Here is a 9009-nt window from a genome sequence, read left to right as displayed (position 1 = left end):
AATCCATCTTCTTGGTTGAAATTGTCTCTGTGCTTGTATATGTGGATAGCCTCATGAACGAATCTCTCATGGAAGCCAGATGGCTTACAAAGAACCTCCGTCTTGGAAAAGTCAATGGCATGTGAGCCTACTGAATTAGAACAATGATCTGCTACGGCCGAGGTGTTGGTCCTACCGTGTTTAAGGTCTGCTTTATGTTCACGAATGCGGTCCGAGACATGGCGTTTGGTTTCTCCAATGTAACTACTACCACAGAGGCAACTTAGTTTGTAGACACCAGGGTATTGTATGTCCGGAATCACATCTTTTACAGACGGAACCAGATCACGGATTTTATGTAATGTGTTGAAACGGACCTGGATCTTGTGTTTATTCAAGATTTTGGAGATCTTTTTAGTGATCCCAGCAATGTAGGGTAAAGTGATGGTTTTGAAAGGCTCCTCAAGAGGGTTCTTCTTCATGGTTTGAATGATAGCTTTGCGGATTGTATAGTCGGAGTAACCATTAGCCCTAAGAGCTTGGTGTACGTGCTTGAGTTCACTGCTTATGTGTTCCTGGTCGGATATGCATTGGGCTCTATGATACAGAGTCTTGATGAGAGAATTCTTCTGTGATGGATGGTGGTGTGAATCCGGTTTCAGATAAGCATCCGTATGGGTAGCTTTCCTGTAGACAGAGTGGCTCACTGAACCATCAGGTCTCTTTTTAATTAGGACATCCAAAAAAGGTATCTTGCCATCTATTTCGACTTCCATGGTAAATCTGATGGCTGGGTGTATGGAATTGATGTGGTCGAAGAATTGGTCTAGAGCAGGCCGGCCATGTGGCCAGATGACAAAAGTGTCATCCACGTACCTCTTCCATAAGGTTGGGCGCAGAGTGGCAGTCTGGATGGCGTCAGTCTCAAATTTCTCCATGAAAATGTTAGCTATAACTGGAGAAAGGGGGGAGCCCATTGGGGTGCCCTCAGTTTGTTTGGAGAAAGTTCCATTCCAAGTGAAGTATGTATTGGTTAAACAGTGTCTCACCAGGGGGGGTACCTCAGTGTTTAGTCCTTGATTAACCAAGTCTTCAATGATTGCAATGGTGTCAGGTACAGGAACCTTGGTGAATAAGGATTAAGGATTAATGACGTTGAAACCTTCTGCTGCCAGGCCACCAAGATTATACGGCTTACCAAAAATACATAAAGTTGATACACCTCTTCGTCCCATAGTCTCTACTATCAGCTCCCCCACCTACAAACTAGCTCGTTTTTTGTTTGAAATCCTGCGTCCTTTCACTGGAAAGACCACCTCTGCGGTACAAAATTCTACTCACCTGGTATCAACAATCAAGGGTATTTCCCTGTCCCCAGACGACCTGCTTGTCAGTTTTGATGTAGTTTCCTTATTCACCAAGGTTCCTGTACCTGACACCATTGCAATCATTGAAGACTTGGTTCATCAAGGACTAAACACTGAGGTACCCCCCCTGGTGAGACACTGTTTAACCAATACATACTTCACTTGGAATGGAACTTTCTACAAACAAACTGAGGGCACCCCAATGGGCTCCCCCCTTTCTCCAGTTATAGCTAACATTTTCATGGAGAAATTTGAGACTGACGCCATCCAGACTGCCACTCTGCGCCCAACCTTATGGAAGAGGTACGTGGATGACACTTTTGTCATCTGGCCACATGGCCGGCCTGCTCTAGACCAATTCTTCGACCACATCAATTCCATACACCCAGCCATCAGATTTACCATGGAAGTCGAAATAGATGGCAAGATACCTTTTTTGGATGTCCTAATTAAAAAGAGACCTGATGGTTCAATGAGCCACTCTGTCTACAGGAAAGCTACCCATACGGATGCTTATCTGAAACCGGATTCCCACCACCATCCATCACAGAAGAATTCTCTCATCAAGACTCTGTATCATAGAGCCCAATGCATATCCGACCAGGAACACATAAGCAGTGAACTCAAGCACGTACACCAAGCTCTTAGGGCTAATGGTTACTCCGACTATACAATCCGCAAAGCTATCACTCAAACCATGAAGAAGAACCCTCTTGAGGAGCCTTTCAAAACCATCACTTTACCCTACATTGCTGGGATCACTAAAAAGATCTCCAAAATCTTGAATAAACACAAGATCCAGGTCCGTTTCAACACATTACATAAAATCCGTGATCTGGTTCCGTCTGTAAAAGATGTGATTCCGGACATACAATACCCTGGTGTCTACAAACTAAGTTGCCTCTGTGGTAGTAGTTACATTGGAGAAACCAAACGCCATGTCTCGGACCGCATTCGTGAACATAAAGCAGACCTTAAACACGGTAGGACCAACACCTCGGCCGTAGCAGATCATTGTTCTAATTCAGTAGGCTCACATGCCATTGACTTTTCCAAGACGGAGGTTCTTTGTAAGCCATCTGGCTTCCATGAGAGATTCGTTCATGAGGCTATCCACATATACAAGCACAGAGACAATTTCAACCGAGAAGATGGATTCTATCTTAGCAATCATTGGAAAGATTTGATACATCATTTCAGTTCTTGATTGATTGTTCATGCTTACAGTGGCTTTCAGACAGCATACATTATAAAAAATTTCGTCTCCCCCCTCCTCTTTTCAAAAAAATAGATGGACTAGTCCTGGGCAAACTGCCAATCGCTGCGCGTGACACCAACGTTTTTTATAAATAAATAAATGTGCCGTTTAAAAATAAATTTATGCAAACCAACACACCTGATGATGACCGTTTGAGTTATGGTCGAAACGTCGTGAGAATTTTTTATTGTTTTATATATATTTTGTTGTTTCTCTTCAACGTGACTTTACCGAAAAAAATAAGAATATGAATAAATTATGTTAATGTTAACTGGCCATATGACGAGGGATAGGGCGTGGCTGCTGAACCCGACGGCTTCAACGAATGCATTATGTTAATGAACCGCAGTCACTGGGCGTAGCTTTGCCCAAATAAGGATTGCCACTGGATTGATATCGGCAGTGACCCAAGCGGAAGTGACATGACGCTCAAGAGCGCTGTGGACGGGGTTGGGGGAGTGTGAATACCTTGGTGACATGACGTCACTAGCAAGGTACACCTCCCGCTGGCACTTCTTGGCGATGAGGTCATGCTGAGTGGTGACGTCACAGAGCGGGGATGGAGTTTAAGTTGATTTAGCTTCATTTTCCATTGCCCCCTCCCTTGTGTGCGTGAACTCAGCAACAACAACGTGGACATTGTTGTGTATACTGTGTGTGTGTACTACAGTGTGTATGTACACACTGTGTGTACGTGCACACACACACAGTGTGTGTACGTACGCTAGTGGGGGGCAATGGCGGTGCATTGTCGAGTCATCTCAGTCAGTCGACCCTCAAATCGCTTCTGTAAAATAAGTGAATAGCAGTTCAGTGGGCTTTGCCTGGTAGGACGGGGATGGTTTAGTTGCGTGTGTGTGGGCGATTTATTTACCATTGTTGTACTTTGCACTACCATCACGTGTTCTACTTTGTGTTGTTTTAACGTTCTCACCCCGTGCGCCTACTGGACATCTGTGAAAAAGAGCTTCATAGCTCATCGGATTTCTCCAGTTTAAATAAACATTCTGCTTCCGAGGTACTCGCTAACGGGCATTTGCCCCAACAGTCTGTTAAAGGCTGCCACGGGGGGGATCTGCGTCTTTTGTTGCCCGGGCTAATGCCACGTTAATTCTCGATGCTTCAGAGACATTGCACACGAGGTTTCTTTGCTAGTGGGAGTCATCAAGTGAGTACCTCTCAGTCAAGCGTCTCAGCCGTGCCACTGCAAACTGCAAGGGAGGTCCCCCCCCCCCCCCCCCCCAAGACTTGTAGGTCAATTCATTGCGGTGTGGCACGATATTTGTTGCGATATTTCATATTTGTTCATGCGTGTTTGATTTTCGCGAATGTGTATTGCGTGCACATATTTGGAATACGGTTCGTTTTTCGAGAGAGAGTGAGAGGAAAATATAAAATGACGTATTTAATTTGTTGTTGATAGCTGAGGATATATTTGACGCGGTGTGATGGCGGAAATTAAAAACTCTAACTGATGTAGCAGAGCAACACTGAGTGTACGGCGTCTCGCTGCACGTGGTCTGTGCCCGCCAGACCAGAGACACGTGACTAGTGTAGCTAGCCAGGTGGTGACCACGTGACTGGTGTAGCTAGCCAGGTGGTGACCACCAGGCTAGCTACACTAGTTATCACGTGACTGGTGTAGCTAGCCAGGTGGTGACCACCAGGCTAGCTACACTAGTTATCACGTGACTAGTGTAGCTAGCCAGGTGGTGACCACCAGGCTAGCCACACTAGTTATCACGTGACTAGTGTAGCTAGCCAGGTGGTGACCACCAGGCTAACTGCACTAGTTATCACGTGACTAGTGTAGCTAGCCAGGTGGTGTCCACCAGGCTAGCTACACTAGTTATCACGTGACTAGTGTAGCTAGCCAGGTGGTGACCACCAGGCTAGCTACACTAGTTATCACGTGACTAGTGTAGCTAGCCAGGTGGTGACCACCAGGCTAGCTACACTAGTTATCACGTGACTAGTGTATCTTGCCAGGTGGTGACCACCAGGCTAGCTACACCAGTCAGTTCCTGTACCTGACACCATCGCAATCATTGAAGACTTTATTCATCAAGGACTAAACACTGAGGTACCCCCCCTGGTGAGACACTGTTTAACCAATACATACTTCACTTGGAATGGAACGTTCTACAAACAAACTGAGGGCACCCCAATGGGCACCCCCCTATCTCCGGTTATAGCTAACATTTTCATGGAGAGATTTGAGACTGACGCCATCCAGACTGCCACTCTGCGCCCAACCTTATGGGAGAGGTACGTGGATGACACTTTTGTCATCTGACCACATGGCCAGCCTGCTCTAGACCAATTCTTCGACCACATAAATTCCATACACCCAGCCATCAGATTTACCATGGAAGTCGAAAAGGATGGCAAGCTACCTTTTTTGGATGTCCTAATTAAAAAGAGACCTGATGGCTCAATGAGCCACTCTGTCTACAGGAAAGCTACCCATACGGATGCTTATATGAAACCGGATTCCCACCACCATCCATCACAGAAGAATTCTCTCATCAAGACTCTGTACCATAGAGCCCAATGCATATCCGACTAGGAACACATAGGCAGTGAACTCAAGCACGTACACCAAGCTCTTAAGGCTAATGGTTACTCCGACTATACCATCCGCAAAGCTATCACTCAAACCATGAAGAAGGACCCTCTTGAGGAGCCTTTCAAAACCATCACTTTACCTTACATTGCGGGGATCACAAAAAAGATCTCCAAAATCTTGAATAAACACAAGATCCAGGTCTGTTTCAACACATTACATAAAATCCGTGATCTGGTTCCGTCTGTAAAAGATGTGATTCTGGACATACAGTGCCCTGGTGTCTATAAACTAAGTTGCCTCTGTGGTAGTAGTTACATTGGAGAAACCAAACGCAATGTCTCGGACCGCATTCATGAACACAAAGCAGACCTTAAACACGGTAGGACCAACACCTTGGCCGTGGCAGATCACTGTTATAATTCAGTAGGCTCACATGACATTGACTTTTCCAAGACAGAGGTTCTTTGTAAGCCATCTGGCTACCATGAGAGATTCGTTCATGAGGCTATCCACATATACAAGCACAGAGACAATTTCAACTGAAAAGATGGATTCTAGCTTAGCAATCATTGGAAAGATTTGATTAACCATTTCAGGTCTTAATTGATTGTTCACGCTTACGGTGGCTTTCAGACAGCATACATTAATTTCGTCTCCCCCCTCCTCTTTTCATAACATAGATGGACTCGTCCTTCTAAATAAACTGACAAATCGCTGCGCGTGGCGCTGACGCTTTTTAAATAAATAAATGCGCTGTTTGAAAATAAATAAATTTATGCAAACCAACACACCTGATGAAGACCGTTTGTGTTATGGTCGAAATGTCGTGAGAATTTTTATTGTTTTATATATATTTTATTATTTTATTGTTTCCCTTCAACTTGACTTTACCGAAAGAGCTAAGAATAAGAATTACTGCAGTCACGAAAGCTTTAAATCAAAATTTAACCCCCAATCTTAGCCGCAACATATATTTGTTTAATTGTCTACTTGACCTCCGCCCTTCCTCTCTTACCTAAGTTTGGTTCTTCTAATAATATTTGCAGGTGTATGGAACCAGAACGCTTTTGGAACTCACAGGAATACCTCTGACGCATGAACAAATCAGCTCCAGAGCAGATTTGTGCTCCCAAAAGGAAATAATGAAAATGAGATGTGTGTGTGCGCTTGTCCAATCAAATTCCCCAGGAGTTTAAAAGCGATAACTTTAAGTCATAAATCGATAGTCATTACAAGTGCAGTAGTAAACACAAGTTTAGAACACGGTGGCAGCCAATCATCCCACTGCTAATGTACCAAGGGTAGGTTATATCACACATATATAAGCATGCCAACCTTGGATGGTACATTACAACTCAACTATTACAACTATTTATTATTTTACCAGGTAAGGCCCAGTGAGCTATATAGCTCTATTTCAGAAGCGACCTTGCTATCTCAAATTAAAGCTCAACGAATTAAGATTGTACGTGCAAATTTGTAGCAGCCAAAAACTAAACATTAATCTTGCCTTTTTAAAGCTTTCGCGACTGCAGGAATTCATCTTCTTGGTTCTTTCGGTAAAATCACCACGTAGAATGGAAATAATAAAATAATAAAGTAGTAAAAATAAAACATAATAAAATAAAATTCTCACGACGTTTTGGCCACAACACAAGTAGCCTTCCTCAGGTGAAGGAACATAACTGTCGGGAAGACAGCGCTTTAGTTATTATGTTTAATTTTTATTATTTGATTCCCATTCTACGTGACTTTACCGAAAGAACCAAGAAGATTAATCTCGCCATCCCGATTGCTTGGGTTGCCGATTGAAAGCGTCCCAAACATTGTGAGTAACGCCTGGCCTACGTAACATCAGCACCAACGTCATGTGGCAATATGCCTGCAGGATCTCATCGTTCAAACAGGCGTCTGGCTTTGATGAAAGAATCCTTGAAAACAAAGCTCCATGAGCATCCCGGTCTCATGACGGTTCCCATTGCGCACACGGACAGCTGCTCTTCCACTCCGCTGCTGGACGAAGGCCTCCCCACGCCGCAGTCGAAACGTTGTGAGAATTTTATTGTTTTATATTTTTATTATTTTGTTTCCCTTCGAGTTGACTTTACCGAAAAAACCAAGAATACTCATCTGTTCCAGTTATCGACGTAACTGATGATTTGAGATTAGAATGTATATGCTCTGAACCCTCAGCCCTGTTCACAAAAATGTAATGCTGCTTTGGTTAATTCATGAGAACCAGACAGGAGTTAATTAAGGGTAGACACTCGGATAGTAATACAAGAATGGTTATGACAAGAATGTTTATTAATTCAATTATAATTGCCCAAGCGTCGTAGCATTGAAATGGTTGTGGTGGCTTTTGAATAGTGAAAAACTCCTTTTAAAAACGGTTTTATTTTAAAGTGCACTAAAAAGTAAAGAAATCGATTGGACAACGGGAAGTGGACGACATCTTGAGTACAAGATTTGACCACGACATCAAACACAGGAATGAAGTTTAATAACTTTTTTGTCACAACTTCGTTCAACTGACCATCGAGAAGTGCGTCAATGATGCGGCGCCATCTCCCACATCAACGCTTACTTGAATTAATTGGTTATTTTATAAATCAATCTTCAATGTACAACTTTTGTTTGTGTGGAGTGAGGGTGCCCGTAGCTCGTTCACACGGAGCAGGCGAGGCGATTCCACAGTTTAGGGACCGCGGCGTTTTTGACCTACACACATATATATGAATAAGGCGTACATACAAAATGTTAATCGCTTTAAAGGAGCCAATTAATTGATTCATTGATGCCGATTTTGATACAGGCATGCATTGTCACCGGATCTGAGTACCGTGTGCAAAATGTGGAATTGATTGGACGGCGGGAAGTGGACAAAATTTTTATCACAACATTTGACCACGACAAACAGAGGAATCAAGTTAAGTAAAACCATTTTGAACGCGAATGAGAAATCCCCCCCCACCCTCCACCGATGACGCGCGAGCATTGCTAGGGGCAACCCCCGGGCAGCTTTAGCGGTGCAAGGAAATACTTAAATACTGCGAAATAGCAATAAATTGTTAATTTAACAATTTTAAAGTTTACGGATGGGAAAACGGAATGGTGCTGGCTCACCACGGGGCTTGCGGCGTGGTACCCGGCTACTTTTTTTAAACGTAAACTCCACGGTTCACGAGCAAGTGTGCGTCCACACAGAGACAGACAGACACACAGAAAAAATGCCTTTTATAGGTAAGAAAAGAAAAACGATGATGAGACTCAATGTGTGAAGAACACAGGATTTATTCGGCTCACAAGTCAACGGATATAACTTCAAAACACTTTTATCGGTCATCTCTTTCTCGAGACAGCGTTCCCGTGGGATTATTTCCAAGTCGATAGACGACACCTTTTTTTACTTATCCTGGCAGACACACAGACACGCCTGTCTATATGTGTCTGTGTCTCTGTGTGTGTGTCTATGTGTCTGTGAGTATGTTTGTGTGTGTCTGTGTCTGTGCGTGTGTCTCTGCATGTGCCTGTGTCTCTGTGTGTGTCTGTCTCTGCGTGTGTCTATGTGTCTTGTGTGTGTCTGTCCGGCAAAACAACCCCCTACCTCCTCGCGGTGCCGGACGGGCAACTCTGTCGTGGACAGTGCTGTGGGGGGAGTTCCAATTTTGATTGGCTCCTCCCCTCATGGCATATGTGTCCACCACAGGGGCTAAACGGGGGCTCTGGACGGGTGCGAGGGGCTGGTAACCCCTCCACCTTCAATTAATTACCACAAAACCACGAATTAAAGTGAAATATGTAACAACTAAGCTTGTGCCGGAGGCCCCGGGGGG

The sequence above is a fragment of the Petromyzon marinus genome, unplaced genomic scaffold (genome assembly GCF_048934315.1).
Source record: "Petromyzon marinus isolate PM22_M1 ecotype Great Lakes invasive population unplaced genomic scaffold, UKy_Petmar_22M1.pri1.0 PM_G_Scaffold_24, whole genome shotgun sequence".
Taxonomy (NCBI): domain Eukaryota; kingdom Metazoa; phylum Chordata; class Hyperoartia; order Petromyzontiformes; family Petromyzontidae; genus Petromyzon; species Petromyzon marinus.
Note: the sequence above shows the minus strand (reverse complement) of the source record.